This window comes from Alligator mississippiensis, chromosome 2, assembly GCF_030867095.1.
Source record: "Alligator mississippiensis isolate rAllMis1 chromosome 2, rAllMis1, whole genome shotgun sequence".
Classification (NCBI taxonomy): Eukaryota; Metazoa; Chordata; order Crocodylia; family Alligatoridae; genus Alligator; species Alligator mississippiensis.
The window spans coordinates 229,652,874-229,672,468 of NC_081825.1; the positions used below are offsets into that span (position 1 = coordinate 229,652,874).

General features: G+C 44.3%; 1 non-coding gene across 1 annotated transcript; it reads left to right on the forward strand.

Annotated features, from left to right (window-relative positions):
• Window positions 1-402: 402 nt before the first annotated feature.
• TRNAN-GUU (transfer RNA asparagine (anticodon GUU)) lies at window positions 403-484 on the forward strand. Its single transcript has one exon. It is a non-coding gene; the product is annotated as a tRNA-Asn (tRNA).
• Window positions 485-19,595: the final 19,111 nt, after the last annotated feature.

Below are 19,595 nucleotides of genomic sequence, written 5' to 3' on the forward strand. Positions count from 1 at the left end.
CAAAGCTGACAGTTGCTGCCCCTGGGCTACTGCAGCTAGATTGCTTCTAGCTACTTAAAGATTCCCTACATTGCACTGCAGTCACAGTCAACATACCCTTATAATAGGGCATATACAAAATTAAAACACTTTCTATATTAACAGAGACATAATTAGCCCCTTTGGGAGATCGAGGTTATCTGATCTTTAGAATAGTTCTGAAGTCAAGTATTTCCTCCACCACAGTCCAATGGCTAGGAAATTGGCTCCGAGGTTGGACCCAGAGAGTAGTAGTCAATGGTAGCAAATCATTATGGCGCTTCGTGACCAGTGGTGTCCCCCAAGGCTCTGTCCTTGGACCAGTTCTCTTTAACATCTTTATCAACGATGTGGACATTGGTGTCAGAAATGCACCAGCCACATGATGAGGTGGCCAAGTGGTTAAGGTGATGGACTGTTAATCCATTGTGCTCTGCACACATGGGTTTGAATCCCATCCTCATCAGTGATGCTTTTCTCCTGCCTATGCAGGGGGTCGGACTTGATGATCTATTGAGGTCCCTTCCGACATCTATGAAAGTTTGCTGATGACACTATCCAGAAGTGATTCAGGCACCTACTCTGGACTTATTCAAGAAACATTTGAATGCTTATCTTGCTGGGATCCGTTGACCGTAGCTGACTTCATGCCCCAGGACAGGGGGCTGGACTTGATGATCTTTGAGGTCCCTTCCAGCCCTAAAGTCTATGAAATCTATGCAATATCTAGTTCTTACACCCAGCCAATCCAATATTGTTCCTTATCACATATATACTATAATTTTTTTTCCAAAGCATTTTTAAATGACTCAGGCAACTGGGCTTCCTCCACTTCCTTGGAATATTTCAACAGGTTTCACCGTTGTTTCCTAATGTTTTGCTGTGGCTGCTGGCAAACTGTGGCACTCTAAGCTGCAGTGCAGCTCCTTCACTGCCACTTGTGAACTCCCCTGCAGCTGCTCCACACTGTCACTGTTGCTGTGCTTGGCAGCACAGATGTGGCGGTGAAGGAGCCACACCACAACCTAGCACAGCATGGGCTTCAGGCAGATGCAGCTAAAACTGCCTGGTGGTGGTGAGGCTGGGCCACTTTCCTCTGTGCTGAGCAGCATTTTCTGCCCAGGAGTATAGGGTCTGAGCCAACAGGGGCTGGATGGAGCCAGGCTACACTGCTCAAGCAAAGAGAGGAGGATCCAGCCTGGCTCCATAGGCCCCTGCTGGCCTGGACCCCACGCTTCTGCTGCCCCACTCTGGACCCCAGCAGTGCTGGCCCCAGTGCAGGCACCATACTCCCATCCAGTTGTTGCTGTGCTCCATGCTCCCACTCACTGCCCCTTCACCCCACCTGCCACAGCCATTTCCCCACTCCCCCCTGGTGGCCCACCGGTGGCTCCAGCACCACCTAGTTCCTAGATGCATCACCGGGACTGCAGGAGCATCTGAGATGTGGTGCCAGAGTGGGGGGGGGGGAGCGGAAGTGGCAGGAGAAGGACAGTGGTGGCATACAGGGGAAGTGGCAGAGTGGGAACATGGGACCCGTGCCAGTGCCCTGGGGCCAGGAGCAGCAGGAACACTGGCAGATTCTTTGCCCAACACAGAAGGGTGGGCTGCAGGCAAACCTTCCCCCTACACACAAGCCACAACCCTCCCCAGCCACCCTCCCCCAACACTCACAGCCCCCTACAAAATCCACACACACCCACACAACCACACCCACATGCCTATCTACCCCCACAAATCCCACACAGATATCCACACCTTCCCCCACACCCCACATACCCACAAACTTATACCCACCCTCCCACAATACACAAGAGTAAGACTTCATTTTAAGCTATTATACTATCACCTTTATGTACACTACACAAACACATGTAAAATCAGGACAAAAATATTTTTTTTTAAATTAAATTAATTAATGTTGTAGTACATGTTTAATTTTTAGAATATAATTTGGTATTTTTCTGGTTCTGAGATGACAAGCCCCCTTGCTGAAAAGAATGCTTCCAGGGGGCAAGAGGAGGGGACTTCTAGTGGCAAAGGTGAGGGGTTAAAGGGAGGGACTTCTGGTTCCAAGATGGCAACCAGGGGTGGGGCACCTGTCAAGGGTCAGGGCTACCCATGTGGCCCTCAATGACTTGCCAAAACTTGGTAAGGAGTCCTCCACCCAAAATAATTGCCCATCCCTAGATAATGTCAATAATAGTATCTATATAAGGGTACTCTTGTGCCTTAATAGCTTTTTACTATTACACACATTTCCTTCTACTATTTCCTTCTTCTATCACAGCTGGGATTTTGTCTCCTTCCTTCTTAATTAAATGGCAGCTTTCCAGGGCAGTGACTAAATTATCCAGTAATACCCAGCCTAAAGCAAACAAAATGCAGGATGGAAATTAAAGGTGACCATTAAACTATATATTATTGCATTTATATCCCACTTGAAGGCTGTGGAGCACAGGTGCAAGAGGGAAAGAAATATCTGTGGAATACATAAGTGAAAATTGTATAAGTGTGGTTTGAATAAAACACTACTGTGGAAAACCAGAAAAACAGGAGAATGTTAGCCCATATAACATGTTCCCATTGTAAAAATTAAATATTTAGTTATGACTTTATAAAGAGGGAAAACTGCAGAAGTCCTTTACTTCCATCAAAATATTTAAAAAAGAAAAAAGCAATGGATAAATTATACAATAAAGGGCACTAGGGCTTGCATCCAATGTTGATTTTTCTTAGGTATGATACATACTTTCAGTTTGCCAAAGGCAATAAGAATCAGGTTGATTCTGAGGTCTCAGATTCATTTTCCTATTTAAACCATTCTACCTCCACACTTTTTTTTTGGTTTTGTTTTGAGGAATCAGGTGGGGGGTGTATTTTCCATTGAATTGTCAAGACACAGTTGATCAAGTTGCAGGTGACTGGCCATAGACTGTGGTGATCTGAGGATGTGACTCACCACTATTTAGATTCCCTGCCCCCCAGGGTGTTTATGCACTTTTCTCCATTCTATCCTGTTCAGCTTTGTCTGTTTGGAATTGCATTACTACTTTAATTATGTTTGTTATTATCCTATAGACTGATAGTGGACAGGAAGGGTTTTAGTGTTTTATAAAGAAAATGGTGATTGCTGTTTCTAACATCAGTTGAAGTTAGGAGTTGCAAATAAAGGGCAGCATAAGGCCCTGCCAGGAAAAGTAAAGTGGGGGCAGCCAGTCAGCTCACTTGTAATCTCCTTTAGGCATAAGAGTTATGCTGAGCCAGCAGATTCTCTTCTATCTACTTAATAGATGGGATAATAGGCCTTAATAGCTCTAATACTTGTTGAAGATGATGGGAGGTATTTAGTTAACTGGTTCTTGATGAGGATCTCTACTAAATTTCTCTCTCAGAGTAGGAAAATCACCTAATGAGAAATGTTTATTTTACCTTAAATTGGCTGGGGACGGTGCAATTTGAAATAGCAAATCATTTCATTCATTGATCTCTCCCCAGAAAATGAATTTTGCCTTGTAGAACTAATGATATACCCCTCGCAGATGGCAATGCCTTGAGGCAAAATTGAGCCTAAATTCCATTTTTAATTATAGTTGGTTTGATGAGGCATAAAAGTTACAATAATAATATAACTCCCCTCAATTGATAGCAAATCTACCCATGTGAGATCTGACTTTTCTTCTTTTCCTTTTTTTGTAAAAGTGAATCTGCCTTTCATGCAGTAACTGATTTTTTAGATAGCATTTATTTCACCAATACCTTATTGTCCTATTCAGCATCACTCCAGGACTAGCACTGTTTCTCTCCCTTCTGCACCTTCCTGTCTATTCTCCCAATACTACCCACATACACATAATCCTCTTTTTTCTTCTGTATTTTTCCCCATCCATCCTATGCTCTGAAGGAGGCAGAGGTTCTGTGGGGGGAAAAAAGAATAATACCATGTGGTTGTGGTTTATTCTGCACTCCACTATTCCAGTTCTAATGAGAAAAATAGAATACACAAAGCCTTTCTGCACCAGCAGAACCCTGACTTCTGCCAGTAGAGAGGCACTGCTGCCGAAACTACGTAGTCAGTAGGAGGCATGTGCAGTCCCCATACCTTCAGCTGCTGTGATCCATTCAACAGCTGCTGCTCTCCCAAAATGCACTTTGTACTCCAACAGCACAACTGCACAATGGAGTTGCATAGAGTCACAATGAACCTGCGGGTCTGTAGGCACTCTGGCAGCTTGGCAGAGACAGCTGTCTGCCACCAGAACATTTGGAACAGAGATCCTTGCACAGAGATCCTTAATTGTATTGCAGCTATTATGTCGATTAAATGCGGGGGCTGGGGGGGGGGGTCTTTTACCTAAAGCATTATTTCTAGATTTCAGCATTTATTCTGCATTTATTGAAACAGAGGATGGGGGAGCCACAGTCCTGTGATTGTTTCAGGCAATTTCGTAGCCTCAGGAAGATAGCACTGCATCAATTTATCCTTATTTCACATACAACGCCCCCCCCCCCCCACAATGCGTGCGCGTACACGCGCGCACACACACTCATATCCCTTATCTTTTCCAAAGATAAGGGCTAGAAATTTAACTGTTCCCTTCTTTAAATGTACCAAATAAGCAATATCCAGCCTATAGACCAGGGATAGGCAACGTTTTTTGGCCAGAGTGCTAAAAAAACCACAATGTCTACCTTGGAAGGTGCCGGAGTGCTGACATGCCGGAGCCCGGAGCAGTTGTTTGCAGCCTCCCAGCTGCAGCTGGCCCACAGAGCCCAGTCTGCTTGCAGCAGGGCTTGCAGCCTCCCAGCTGCCTGCTAGAAGCAGCCTGAGCTCTATGGCTGGCAGCAGCTGCTTAGAGCCTGGGCTGACAGTGGTATGCCAAGCAAAATGGCCTTGCATGCCATGCTCAGCACACATGTCGGAGGCTGCTGACCCCTGCTATAGACCAAGCATTTGTCACCCATGGTTACTGTAATGAACTCTGTTGGGCAAAGACTTACCATGCAGTTTTGCAGTTCCTAACACAATACTGGCCTGACCTGACTGGCTCATTTTTTGTGTTACTGTAATATAATTATTTAAACAGCAACAATTCACTATTCAGGCAACCCTGCCCTACATCCTTTCTTATGTACAGCTTATTAGGTAAAAAACTTGCCATGAATTCTCACTTGCCTTCTAAATACAAGAAATTTTCAAAGTTCTGTCAGCTTTATATAACTCACTTCAAAGACTGAACTAAGAAACTGCTATTCAGTGTTTGTTTGGTTTTGAGTTTTTTTATTGCTGATACTAAGAAGCATTTCAGGTTTCTGAGCCAGTGTTCTGAATGGTCAATTAGAAAGCATCCTTTGCTTCTGTACAATCTAGGCCATCATATGCTCAGATGAAGGGAAGCGGTCAAATGCCAATTCATCTTCCAACAGTCAATACCTGAAATAAGATCAGTGACTTTACAGCATAAGGTATCTCTTGCTGCTTCCAAGAAATTAGTTTGTCTGACATGTCCATCTCTCCTGGCTGTTTCAGTAATGCTTCGTCCAACAGAGTTTCCAGCCACCTTGTTACCCTTTACAAGCAAAATGCTGGAAGAGAGGATTTCAAAGGACAAGCTAGTTATGCTGCATATAATATATTCAACAATACAGCTATATTTTTGTAGGTTTTAAATGTATGCTTTTACAAAGAAATATGCTGACTCACTGAGATGCCATAAAGATCCTTGCACAAAATTTTATTATTTCAATTGTGTCTAGGTATTTTTATTATAGCAGTCCCCAGAGATCCTGATCTCGATATTGTCATGCAAATACAGGCTAACAGATAAACCCTACCCAAAGGATTTTTATCTTTGCCTAGGGAAATACAAATAATAAGTAACAGCATAAGACCTCCCACAAACTCTCATAAGACTTCCTGAGTAGTTTCCTAGTCAAACAGTACAAGGAACAGTAATGTATTTGTTCCTTGATAGGATCACTGAACTGATACAATATATCAGACTTTTAAAGACTCCAGGAAATAGAGATTCCCTTGAGAAGATATTACAGTGGATACTTACCTTCACTGTCAAAAACTTTTATCTTAGTTTGAGTTTGAATTCTTCTAGGTTCAACTTCTCTCCACTGGATCCAATTATGCCTCTGTCTAACTAGACTGTAGATCTCTGAATCGCTTGATTTCTTCTTTCTATAAAAATACTTGGACATGCCTCAATCTCTTTCAGACTAACAGATTGAAGTCTTTCAGGAATGTTTTCTACCCCAAATCATTCTTTTTGCTACTTTCTGAATCCTCCTCTTTCTCCTAACATCCTTTTAAATTGCTGTCACTAAAGCTGACCATAACATTTCAGCAGTGACATTCCCAGAGGTATATCTACATGGCAGAATTAATCATCACCTAGTTGGCTTCAAACCCCACTCCTCAGCAGAGCTAACTGGCCTGAATAGAACATAGAGTTAGCAGAGCTATCCTACTTCTGTATGGATCTTACAATGGGGTAATTTACTGAGATTAGATGCATGTATAGATGCTGACCACAGGAGTAACCCTGACAGTACTACCTTATGGTGGCATTAATTAGTTTACTGCAGCCTAATACCACTGCACGTGTAGACAGTGATGCTGTACTTCACAGCTAATTAGTCTACTCCACAGTTAAGTGCATGTGTAGATGTGATGATTTTTTATCAGGCCCAAGGTAACACATTTTAGACTTATCATTTTTCTTCCCATACGTTTCCAATTTATCTCAACATGCCACAATATACTCTATATGCAAAGACTTCTGTGTTGGAAGATGACAGCCATCTAGGACATGCTGCATAACAGTGAACAAAAACAAAATTGGCCACAGACCAGATCAAAACCCACTGAAGAAACAGTAGCATATAGTAGAGGTTTTTGATCAAAATTTCAGAGGTGCAAATGCTTTAGCAAAGGAAATAGTTCCTTGGTTTTTGATTTAAACACCAAGAAAGCTCCAACACAATACACTGCATAGTACTCCATAACTAAAACACAGGTTGGTGAAGGGCTGAGTCAAGCTTCCCAGGTTTCAAACTTGAGTGGTTCAAACTTGTGATGTTTATAACTAGCAAGTCATCCTCTGACAGATTCGAACTCTCATATAATCATGAACATAAATGTATTATGCCTGCAAGCAATTCATAACTCGTACCAAATTAGTGTCATTTTAAGATTTTTTTAAGAAGTCTATCACTAACTCTAATCTAAACTGAATTGGAATGATTAATGGAGTGTGAGAAATCTCAGTAAGATAAAAGTGACTAAAAAAATCTGATTTGATACAAATCCAGTCCAACTCTCAGTTTATGAAAACCTCTCATAAATGAAACAATGCCCAGTAATATACTCCAACTTTTACTAACATAACAATGTCAGTGTGGCAGTGCACCTTTGCATGCCTGCCACTTTAAGGGCTGGAGACAGGCAGCCACCAGGTGCTTGATTAAGGTTCCCATTCTCAAACTTTGACAAGACAGGCAGAGGCAACAGGTAACTGCCAGCTGAGCTTCTGCTCCTGGAACATCTTGAAAGTAAGAGCAGGAACCATGGAGATAGCTGGAGGCTCCTGATTCTCAGCATGACTTGAAACTACACCCTGCCAGGGAACGGTGGCTTGGCGGGACTCCTTGTGGTGAGGGAGTCCCCCAGAAATGCCAGGCCAATTACCTCCTCTGTGAAAGGTGGGTAGGGGCACCTTAACTCCAGCCCCCACCAACAAGTGGGAGAGACTAGAGAGTAGTGGAGCAGTGGGGCTAGGCATGCCCATTAGAAGGCATCTAAGCCCAGCAGGGATGAAGGACCCCAGAGGCCCTGGAGGGGGTAGAGTTGTTGTGAAGGGTTATTGTGAGGGCCTGTTCAGAGTAGGGTGCAAAAAGAGGCACTTGAAGGACTGTATGTGTGGGGTACAGAGTAGGGCCACTAAAAGAGGCTTGAAGGGCTGCACCAGGGGATACTGAGTAGGGCAGTAAGGGCAGCCTAAAGGACAGTACATGGGCCAACCCCCATGAGTGAGGATAAAGTCAAGTTGTCCAGTGAGAAGCTTAGGGTGGAGCCAGCCCGGTATTTGGTGTAAGGTCAGGCCACACAGAGTAGGTGAACTCATGAGATCTGAAGGGCTGCGTGTGTCCTACCAGAATGGGAGTAGCGAAGTCTGATGGCCCAAAGGGGGTCGTTTAAGGAGAGCAAGAGTGGTAACGAGTGGCCCAGTGATGGGAGGCATGCAAAAGGCCCCTGTGAGAGGGGGGTGGAGTGAGTGTGAGCATGTAAGAGGTCCAATGGCAGACTGAGTTTGCCCCAGCCTGAAGCCAGGAAACAATAATAGTCTGGATGCCATCTGCGAAGCATGAACCACATTGTAGGGAAGGTTCAGAGGCATGGATAGTGCTCCTTGGCATCAGGGTAGTGAATGGGCAGCCTCCCGCTTAATATATTATGAAAACATTCAAGTCATGGCAGGCAAGTCAGGGCAGACTGTCCTAGGCAGGTGGATAGGCTAACTCATGATCTAGCCCTGGGAAGACCTCCTGCCACAGTTGGTCACATATAGGATGAGGTGTAATTCCTCCAACAGAACGGAGTTTTTTTTTGAGGAATCTCAATATAAAAATACGAATCTCTGGGATTAGGAGGTTATGGCTTACCTGGCTAGCTCAGCACAACACACTGCACAGGAACAAAGTAAGGGAGAAAATGAAAGGAGACTGTGGTATTACATTATGGAAAAATATTTCTGTCTACCTGAGTAAGTGACCTACTGCACTTTCATTTCAGTTTGAAGTTGGTTCTCCTCTCACCCTAGTTCTAGTTAATTAATATTTATTCAAAAATTCAACAATATAAAGCACTAAAAATCCTTCTGCTCTAAACCAGGCCACCCATACCTAATATGCATATTATTGACATCACCTAAGTAGACCACCATGGGACCTTCAGAGTCTATTGTTAGCAGCAATGCCAGGTATGCCAAAGGAAGGGGAGAAATGAACAACTCTACAGAAATCTCTTCAGTTGTTGAGAGGTTCTGGTGTGTTGGTAGTGACATAAAGTTACTTGTTATTATTCAAAACCTGGATTTAGGGGTTCACAGGAGTAAAAACAAACTTTAAAAAAGTGATCTCCCCCCAAAATAGGAAAACCAGTATGTTAGCAGATTGAGAAAACACTAGTGTGGTATTAAAGTTGTATGTCACGAATTCTATGATTGTCCTTTAAAATTAAGAAAGTTCTGGTAGTAAAAGATTGACAGTCCTAAAGATGGAAGTCTCACTTGTCCACAGAACTGCTTCAGTATATAGTGAGCATTTATACTAGCTTCCCCTCAATATTTTACAAATATACTTCAGTCCTAGCATGTTAGAATTACTTTTAGGAAGGAATGTAGTTTCTGTACCTGTCCAAATCTTTCTTACTCTTCCTGAAGAAAGAGCTTTTATGCCAGCTTTGATGTTGACTATTCCCTCTGTTATGTTTATTCACAGACAAAGAATAAAAATAGCTGGTTGAGTCTTAACAACCTCTCAGATTAGGAAAAACAATATAGAAAGAAAAGAAAGAATGCATGAGAGAACATAATGGGCATGGATAGATGCAGTAGTTACACTGCTTCAAAAAGATGGTGAGGACTTAGTATGGTATAATTAAAACCAGTACAACTTATTCATCCATCCACTCCTGATCTGCAAGAAATCAAGCCAAACTGCAGCTATTTATGGGGTAAAAATTGTGATTTAGCATCATTTCTTGCAGGATAGGAGTGGACAAAAAAACAATTACATAAGATCAGCTGAAATGCACTCCCAAGTGGTAAGCCCCTCACTTTTAATAGTGCCTTTGTTGATACCCACTAAGTCCCTTAGTATCACTTTGCATCTGAAACAGCACAAAATAGCATCTGCCTGACAGCCAAGCCTACAGAATACAAAGGAAAGTTAACAAGGCACAATGATACTGTTTGTTTCCATTTTACTTCATTGTAGCAAGCTCCTGAAACAGGAGCAGCAGTCAGATCTGCCTGCTATGCTCCCCAGTCTTTGCAGCTCCTTCCCATTTCCATCCTGCCATGCCTTTTATGTTAACTATCGTGATAAATTCTGGGAGGCTGTCTCTAGAGACCAGAGTATGCTTTTTAGGTGTGCTTCACCATCTATCCAAGGCTACTCTGCCTACAGCATCATTTCTCCAGGGCTCTCAGGCAGTCTGCTATCACCATCTCTGAGCCTTTACCCTTCTACCACAATCTCTGGGCTTTCAGTAGCGAGCTATTTCCATCTCAAGGCCTCTGCCAGCATGCTGTGACAGTTTGGGGGCTTCTAAACCTTATAGATACTATGCCCCTCTCTGGCCTTCTCTCTTATTAGTTCAAAGAAAAATAAGCATTTGATTCAATTAAAACTGTAATGTACATAGGGCTGTCAGTCATGTTCTAGACTGACAATCAAACGCATTTGTCATAAGCTACCTGTAACAGGGAGCCAGACATTCCTACCACTTTAAGGGGATGCCACAGTAAGCTAAGTTCACTATGTGAGTCTGGCAGCTGGGCAAAGGAAGCTGCTAGGAAGCCAGCAGGCCAGAAAACACCAAGGATAGGGGGTGCCCCTGGGGGGAGTACCTGTCTGGGAGCTAGCTGAACTGCAGCTAAGGGGGCAGATATCTAGACAGCCCAGAAGCAAAGAGTTGCAAGCTACTGAGCTAAATTGCAGCACAGAAGGGCAGGCTGGTCATCAAACCTAAATGGAAACCTTTGCATGTTGCAGGAGAGCCACCTGACAGGAAGGGGCAGGGCTTTGGATGCACATAAATCCAGTGCCTGAGATCAGGCAGCTAATTGGGCCTTGCATGCTGCAGGAAGAGGAATGCTGGAGGGTAATGCCTACAGGAGACAAGCTGACAGGCATTTGGGCTATTCTATGGGGCTACCAGGAGAGAGCCAAGGGGGATTTATAGCCTGTACTGAGAAAATGATCTAGAGCTGGATAGGTTTTGAGCTGTGAAGCAGTTGCTTCTATTTATGTTGTGATTTAAGCTTGGCACTGGAGGACTGGGTTATGGCTACAACAGGACTGTACCTAGACTCCTGGTGGCTCCAGGCAGACTTTTAGTATTGTGGCCCCTTTTGCCAGAGATAATGATAATAATAACTTTTAAATTACCATTTTTGGGTCCCCTTTCTGTCCGGTCCTTGGGTGGCTGCTTGGTTTGCCTATGCCTGTGTCTAGCCCTGGCTACAGGGGAGGCGTGGAGGCCATGGAGGGGTACCTGGTGGGGCACTCCATAGCAGGTAGCCTAGCCTGGGGTCAGGGACCCAGATGGCTGAGGCTAGTGTGATGAGTTAAGCTGAAGTTGGGAGAGCTAAGGCCAGTGTCAGGCAGCCTAACATGCAGTTGGGGACCCAGAGGGCTGAGGACTGGGGCAGTGAAAGCAGCCTAGCCTGGGGCCAGGGACCCAGAAGGCTAAAAGAACTAAACCAAGGCCAAGAGGACCAAGGCCATGGCAGTGAGGCTTATAGGCTTAAGCTAAGAAGCCTGGAGAAGGGGTTGAATGCCAAGAGGGTAGAAGCTAAACTAGGGCCAGCAGCCCAGGGAAAACAGAGACTTGCCAGTGTTAGGGATTTGGCAAGCTGACTGGAGTGTTTGACAGACAGGCTAGAGGGCCCAGTGGACAACTCAATGTAATATCTGCAAGGCATGGATGTATCTGTAGAGGTAGATGGAGGCCACAAATAGCCCATAAGTTAACTGGTGCCCTGGAGCACTGATCTAGCCAGGAGGGCCACAATCTATAGGGCCAGGAGGACCTGAGGGGTAGGACTGGGGTCAGTTGGGCATGAGAAGGACCCACTGGCCAAAGTGAACTAGAACTTGCTCTGTGACCCTGGGACAGCTTCCCTTTAACACTAAAATAATTCTGTAAAGGCATGGCATGTGAGGAAAAAGGAAGGGTACCCTATGGAGATGGACTGAGGCAGGAACTGCGCCCTCAACCCTCTGGGCCCCTAGGGCCAGGTCCTGTCACAACATCCTACGTGCTCAACATAGAATGTAGGATATTATTTACACACACTACTGACCTAAAATGGGTGGAGATCAACAACTTAGAGGCAAAAGCCTCTAAGATTTTATTACTGGTTCCCTGAAACATACAGTCCCTTTCTAGTCTCAAAGCTACAGGTATTGTGTGCTCCTAGCTGATGGCCAGGTATCTGTTTGTGTGAATGGTTACCAAAGACAACTTCCTTTTCTTATTATGTCCATTCATTATAAATTCATCCTGTTCATCTTTGCTAAGTATGCTGCATTCTATTTATTACTCTGCTAGTATTATGGCAGACATTTAAAATTTTTATAACATTGGATGAGTAATATCATGGAAGAAGGTATCATGGCTTGTGTTAGACTGAATACACAAATCTGAGCTTCAGGGTCTTTTCTGTAGCTTTCCAAAGTAAAATATGGTCATTTTAGGAAAGGAGAGATTTAATATTGTGGCTTCTAACTGTTCATTTTCAAGCTCTGGATGCAACATAGTATATAAATCAGAGATTTATGACGAGTGCTAATCCAGTCCCCTTCAACATCGTTGCTCTGTTTAGAGATTAAATAGGTTCCTGTACTTCCATTACTATGGTGTCTTGTTATCTTGAAGTTAAATCATAAAAAGGTATGAAGATCCTATTTGTTTCAATTTCACTTCGTCAGAAATATAGTCACAGTTTTTCATTCTGAGAGATCTAAGCAAATCAGTTTCTATGTGTGCATGTCTCTAGTACAATAAACAGCACAGCTTATTAGAGATCAAATATATGAACCTCCTGCACAAAAAATGAAAGAAGAATGAGGTAGTATTTTATTCCAAGAAATTTTATAGTGAAAGACATGCTTCACAGTTTTGTTGACTTGAGCATGTGTAATACTTAATACTGAAATAGATGAGGAAGTTTAAATACAGGTGCTGAGATCATAACACCTTCTAGTGACAAGATAAAAATCATCCCTTTAAAGAGAGGGAACTAGATAGTTTTTAAAGAGTGTCAGATTGCTATTGAGACTCGTCTTTTTAATTTGAACCACTGGTGGTATTGTGTCTACTGCAAATAATTAGCATGTTTATCTCTGCTCCAAAGACAAGTAACAATAAATGATCTCCTGTCTATGTATGCATCATGATAGGTAAGATAACAACCCTGAAGCCATGGTATCAAAGTCCTAGCGTAAAGCAGGACTTTCATTAAGTCTTCCATTAAAATCCCCCAGAATTAATTATAATGTATAGGTTTTGAAAACAAAGAGACCCTTGTGGTAATCTTATCAGCAACCAGTGAAACACAAACCGTTACATTTCTTCAACTATCATACCTGTAACTTCTTGTTGAGCTATAGCACACCTTTTAGAAAACTATTCAACCTTGATTTTAAAGACTTAATGTGAAGGAGAATCTAACCACTAGATAAGTCTTTTTCAATGGTTAGCCATCTTCACTGCTAAAAACCTACATCTTCCTTTTAGTCTTTGTCTAGCATCAGCTACCATATCTTGGGTTCTGTTGTATCTTTCTCTAAAAACTAAAAAGCTGTCTTAGCAAAGTTCTTGTCCTCTCTGATACCAATATACTGCAATTGTCACCACTTATCGCTTACCCCTTTCTAATGTTTCTCTACTTTCATTGAATATTCCCTTGCTTATGTGCCCAAAGAGTACAATCACCCTCTTAGCACCATGTGGCACTGCAATATCTTGTTCATCTAGTTATTCAGTATGACACCCCCTCCCCTACCCCCCAGTCTTTTTTTGGAGCCGCTACATTCCAAAAAACTCAGTCTCCTATCCCAGGAATCCTACATCCTTGCCTCCTAGACTTGTGGCCATTTAACTATATAAAACATACCACGAAGTGAATGACATCTCCCACACTGGGATTCTGGATGGACCCAGGGGAGGCGCAGCCAGGCCCAGGGTCAGTGAGGACCTAGTCAGGGAACTTCTGGAGGGACTAGATGTGTTCAAATTGGCAGAGGTCATTGCAGGACCCCTGGCACAGATTTACAAGCACTCGTGGTGCTCTGGCGAGGCACCAGAGGACTGGAAAAGGGCCAATGTGGTCCCCATTTTCAAAAAAGGGAGGAAAGAGGACCCAGGAAACTATAGGCCCATTTGTCTTACCTCAGTCCTGGGGAAGCTCTTTGAGAAAATTATCCAGGAGCACACCTGCAAGGGACCAGCAGGGGGATTTATGCTTAGGGGCAATCAACATGGGTTCATTAGAGGCAGGTCCTGCCAGACCGACCTGGTTGCCTCCTATGAACAGGTCACAAAAGCCTTGGATGCAGGTGTCGCGGTGGACGTAGTCTTTCTGGACTTTAGGAAAGCCTTCAACACTGTCTCTCACCCCATCCTCATTAAAAAATTAGGTGACTGTGGTGTCGACATCTACACAGTCAGATGGGTCACAAATTGGCTGGAGGGCCACACCCAGAGAGTGATGGTGGACGGATCATTTTCAACCTGGAGGGATGTGGGCAGTGGGGTTCCCCACGGCTCAGTCCTCGGGCCCGTACTGTTCAATATCTTCATCGGCAACTTGGACAAGGGGGTGAAAAGTACCTTGTTCAAGTTCACAGATGACACTAAGTTGTGGGGAGATGTGAGTATGCTAGAAGAGAGGGACAGGCTACAACTAGATCTGGACAGGTTACAGGGGTGGGTGGATGAGAATAGAATGGGTTTCAATACAGATAAGTGTAAAGTATTGTACCTGGGGAGGAAGAACCAGCAGCATACCTACAGGCTGGGGAACTCCCTTCTTGTCAGCACAGAGGCAGAAAAGGATCTTGGAGTCACTATTGATTCCAAGATGAACATGGGCCGCCAATGTGGGGACACGGTCAGGAAGACTAACTGCACCTTGTCATGCATTCGTAGATGCATCCTGAGCAGGTCCAAGGAGGTGATCCTCCCCCTCTATGCAACACTGTTCAGGCTGCAGTTGGAGTACTGCATCCAGTTCTGGGCACCACACTTCAGGAGGGATGTGGATAGCATCAAGAGGGTCCAGAGGAGGGCCACTCACATGATCAAAGGGCAGCAGTGTAGGCCTTATGAGGAGAGGCTATGGGACCTGAACCTGTTCAACTCCACAAAAGAAGGCTGAGAGGGGATCTGTTGGTTGCCTATAAACTTGCCAAGGGGGACCAGCAGGCAATGGGAGAGTCTCTGTTCCCCTGAGCACTACTGGGAGTAACAAGGAATAATGGCCATAAGCTGACTGAGAGTAGATTCAAGCTAGACATCAGGAGGCACTACTTCACAGTCAGGGCAGCTAGGAGCTGGAAACAACTTCCAAGGGAATTGGTGCTCGCCCCTACCCTGGGGGTCTTCAAAAGGAGGCTAGACAATCACCTAGCCGGGGTCATCTGACCCAGCATCCTTTCCTGCCCATGGCAGGGAGTTGGACTTGATGATCTGCTTAGGTCCCTTCTGACCCTTCCAACTACGACGTTTACCATAAGATTCAGCTCTCCCTGTAGAACTCATCTATCCTTGTTATTTATTCTACCACAACATCAGCCAACTTTGCCAACTATAATTTCACATTTCTGTAAAATCTTGGGGACTTTATGGCCAAAGTAGTAAGGAGTCATTCTGATTTTAAAACAACCTGTATACCCATATTTAAAAATGAGCACCTTTTAAGTGTTATATTCAAAATGGATTTTTGTCCATTAGCCTGTGCATCAGTGGTTACTGAAAGACTGAAGAATCATATTAAAGATTCCTAAGTACTTCTTTCTCTCCATTCCTTTATTACTGCCCCACTTTTAGCACCATACCTAATTAGGCCTAATTTATGTATAGAAATTGTATCAACTTAAATTTTCCTGAACTGATTTAAATTGTTGCAATTCACCCTTGCGTGGGTTTTTCAGGTTGACCTAAGAAGTATGTAATATTCATTTGTCTTAATTCAGACAGACATAGCCTGCCTTTATAGCAGTGTAAAAAAGGAGCAGACACACAATCCATAGCCCTATAATGGGGTGGGCAAAATACGGCCCGCAGGCTGGATCCAGCCCATGAGGCCATTCTATCCAGCCCGTGGGGCCCCTAAAAAAATGTAGAAATATAATATTTATCTGCCCTTGGTTCCTGTCAAAAATAACAGGAATCAAGGGCAGTAGGACCCAGGGGAAGCCCAGTGGGCTCCAACAACAGCGAGGCCCGCCCAGCCCCACTCCCCAGCCAGAAGCCCGAGCCAGGGTTTTTGGGCTGGGAGCACATGGCTGCCCCAGCACGGGAAGCTCAGGTAAGTGTGGGGGGAAGACCCCGGGCAAGGAAAGAGCACAGGGGGAAGCAGCCCCTCCCCACCCATGCCCAGTGCCCCACGCTGCATCTGCTCTCAGCCTGCATGGGGCTGCCTGTGCCCACTCTGGACAGCCCCATGCAGGCTGTGAGTACCTGCAGCATGGGGCACTGGGCATGGGGCGGGGGAGAGGTGGCTTCCCCCTGTGCTCAGCTTTTCCCTGGACTCCTCTGCACAGAGAAAAGTGGCTGCAGCATGGAACACTGGGCATGAGGCAAGGAGGGGCTGCTTTCTCCCCCACACACGCTTAACACCACCTTGTAACCCAGCCCTACTGCCAGGCTGTGGGTTCAGTGGGTGGGAAACTGGCTACAGGGTAGGACCCAGAGTGTGCTCATGAACAGATCTGGGTCATCCTGGTGCAAAGTGCCCAGTGGTGTCCCTCAGGAGTCCATGTTTGGACTGGTGCTTTTCTACATCTTTATCAATTATTTAGATGGGGGAGTGAAAAGCTTGCTGGCCAAGTTCGCGGATGACACCAAGTTATGGGGCAGTGTGGACACATCAGAAGATAGGTTGCAGATACAGGCAGACCTGGATAGGTTCGAGAGTTAGGCAGACTGGAACCAGATGATGTCTAACACTTCCAAGTATAAGGTGCTCCATCTGGCAGCAAAGAACCCTCAACATACAAACGGGCTCGGTGGTGACAGCTTGACTTGCACCACAGCCAAAAGGGACCTAGGGATAATGATTAACCATCGTATGAATGTGAGCCATCAGTGCGAGGCAGTGGTCAGCAGTGGAAACAACACACTGGCATGCATCAACCAATACATTTTGTGTAAATCTAAGGAGGTGATACTTCCACTGTACTCAGCACTGGTGAGACCACAGTTGGAGTACTGCGTCCAGTTCTGGGAACCACACTTCAATAAGGATGTGGAAAAACTTGAGAGGGTCCATAAAAGAGCCCCACCCATATGATCAGGGACTTGCAAGGCAAGCCATATGAGGAAAGGCTGAGGGACCTGGGCCTCTTTAGCCTAAAGAAGAGAAGGCTGAGAGGGGACTGGATACCGCCTTACCGCTATATCAGAGGAGTGCATCAGAAGCTCAGTGAACAACTGTTCACTAGGGCATCCCCAGGGAAGACTAGGACCAATGGTTACAAACTCCTGGAAGGCCACTTCAGGCTTTATATCAGGAAAAACACCTTCACAGTCAGGGTCTCCAGACTGTGGAATAAACTCCCTCCGGAGGTGGTGCAGCCACCTACCCTGGAGATTGTCAAAAGATTAGACAGTCACCTCACTGGGGTCACCTAACCCCAATTGCCTTCCTACCTAGAGCAGGGGGGCTGGACCCAGTGATCTTCAAGGTCCCTTCCAGCCCTTAACATTCTTCTGATTCAATTTGGGGAGATTCAGATTCAGAGATTCAGCCACTGAATCGAATCAGCATCTGAAGCTTCGCACAGCCCTAGTGGCCATACTGTATTGGGAAATTAAAGGACAACATGATCTTATGACACATTCCAGACCAGTAGTGAAACAGAGAAAAGCAACATGTATGAACTCCTCCACTGCTGCTTCAATCACTTTTACTATGACTCAGGATCGTTTCCATCATGTCCTGTAGGAAATTTAATGGAATCATAAAGCCATTCATTACTAGGGAACTCCCTTGTGGGGAACGAAGTGTATAGGGTTCAGGTACTGAAACAGAGGAGGTGTCAATGGGGCTGATGTGCCTGGGACCTGGAGACAGAAGAAATCAGAGAGAGAACAAAATGTTGCCTAACTCCTGAGATGCAGCTCAGAGATCTTATAACAGTGGGGTATTTACTTAAGTCTCAAAAGTCTGCAATGGCAAAGGAAAGCAAGATATCTCTGAGAGACAGCACTTAGTCTGTTGCATTGATTGCATCCTCCAGAATAACCTTGACATCATTAAAGAGCAATCACAAAATAGATAAGCATTGTCCTTTAATGGGGGGTTAAAATTCAGTTGTAAATAGAAATTACTGAGTCTCAGTTACCAGGAAAGAGAGGTACTTTGAGTGGCAGTGTAGCTAATTAGCTTTCCTTTGTGAAGGAACTAGTTTATATTGATTAATTTATGTCTGATGTAACCAGAATCCTTTCCCCTCTTGGTGGACCTGCACAGATTGCAGACAATGATATCCCATTAAAATTTTAGACAACTTAATAATGGTAGGAAATCAATATACTTTAGCTAACACATTACATTATGAGGCACAAGTCAAGTGTCATCCTGTAAAGGCATGAAACCCAGTGGAACTTTTGCTACAGTTAAGTTTACACGATTCCACCCATTTTAACTGAGAACAATGTAATTACAGGGCTATTACCCGAGCAAGAGTTAATGTCTGTTTGTCAATTATCAACTAGAGATTTAAAGAATATTTACAATCTGGTGGCCAGGGATTTATGTTATGTACAATGCACTATAACGTTACATTATTTTTGCATGCCATTGCATGAAATAGCACAATTATTTTGGTCTATTTTCCAGCAAATCTATTGGCTTCTCACTTGCATCAGAATGGAGTGCAGAATTCATCCATGGGACAAATCCTGCCTAAGAATTCCCCAATCTGCTTCCGTTTTTTTTGCTTCCTTTTTTGACATCCTTTTCAACTCCCAATGTTCTGACATATTCTGCCATTTTGGTTCCAAGAGCTGCCCATGCTTAGAACAATGGTTCTCGATGGTTTTAGGTTCAAGGCACCCTTGCATAACTTCTGTGAATTGAGCAGCACCCTGTTTCAAAAAATATTTATTTCTTAATTACAGTCCTTAACTCCTTGAAGAGGGGCTAGGCAATGTGGGCCTAGGAGCAGCCAGGCAGGGATGAGCCTAAGCCTGCATTGACATGTTTAGCTCCTCATACCTCACAACATCCTTTAAAGGATCTCCTGGCAGCCCAGTTGAGAATTACTGGTTTAGAAGCATACCAGCATATACATACAGAACCCAGTAAGATTTTTCAAACAAAGCAACAAGGAGCTAGAGTCAATCAGTCACTTGAACCCTGATGAAGAATAACCCTGGGAAAACAAGACCAAAGTGCCCAGCAGAACAGGAGGCACCTACTTAGCAGAGCACAAGTTAGACTCTGCTGGAAATCTTCACGATCTGCATCTTGTTTTGACATTGGGAGTAGAGTTTGGCTTATCCATTTGGTTTCAAGTGGTCTTGGAAGAACACTCAGTTTGTTCCTTCT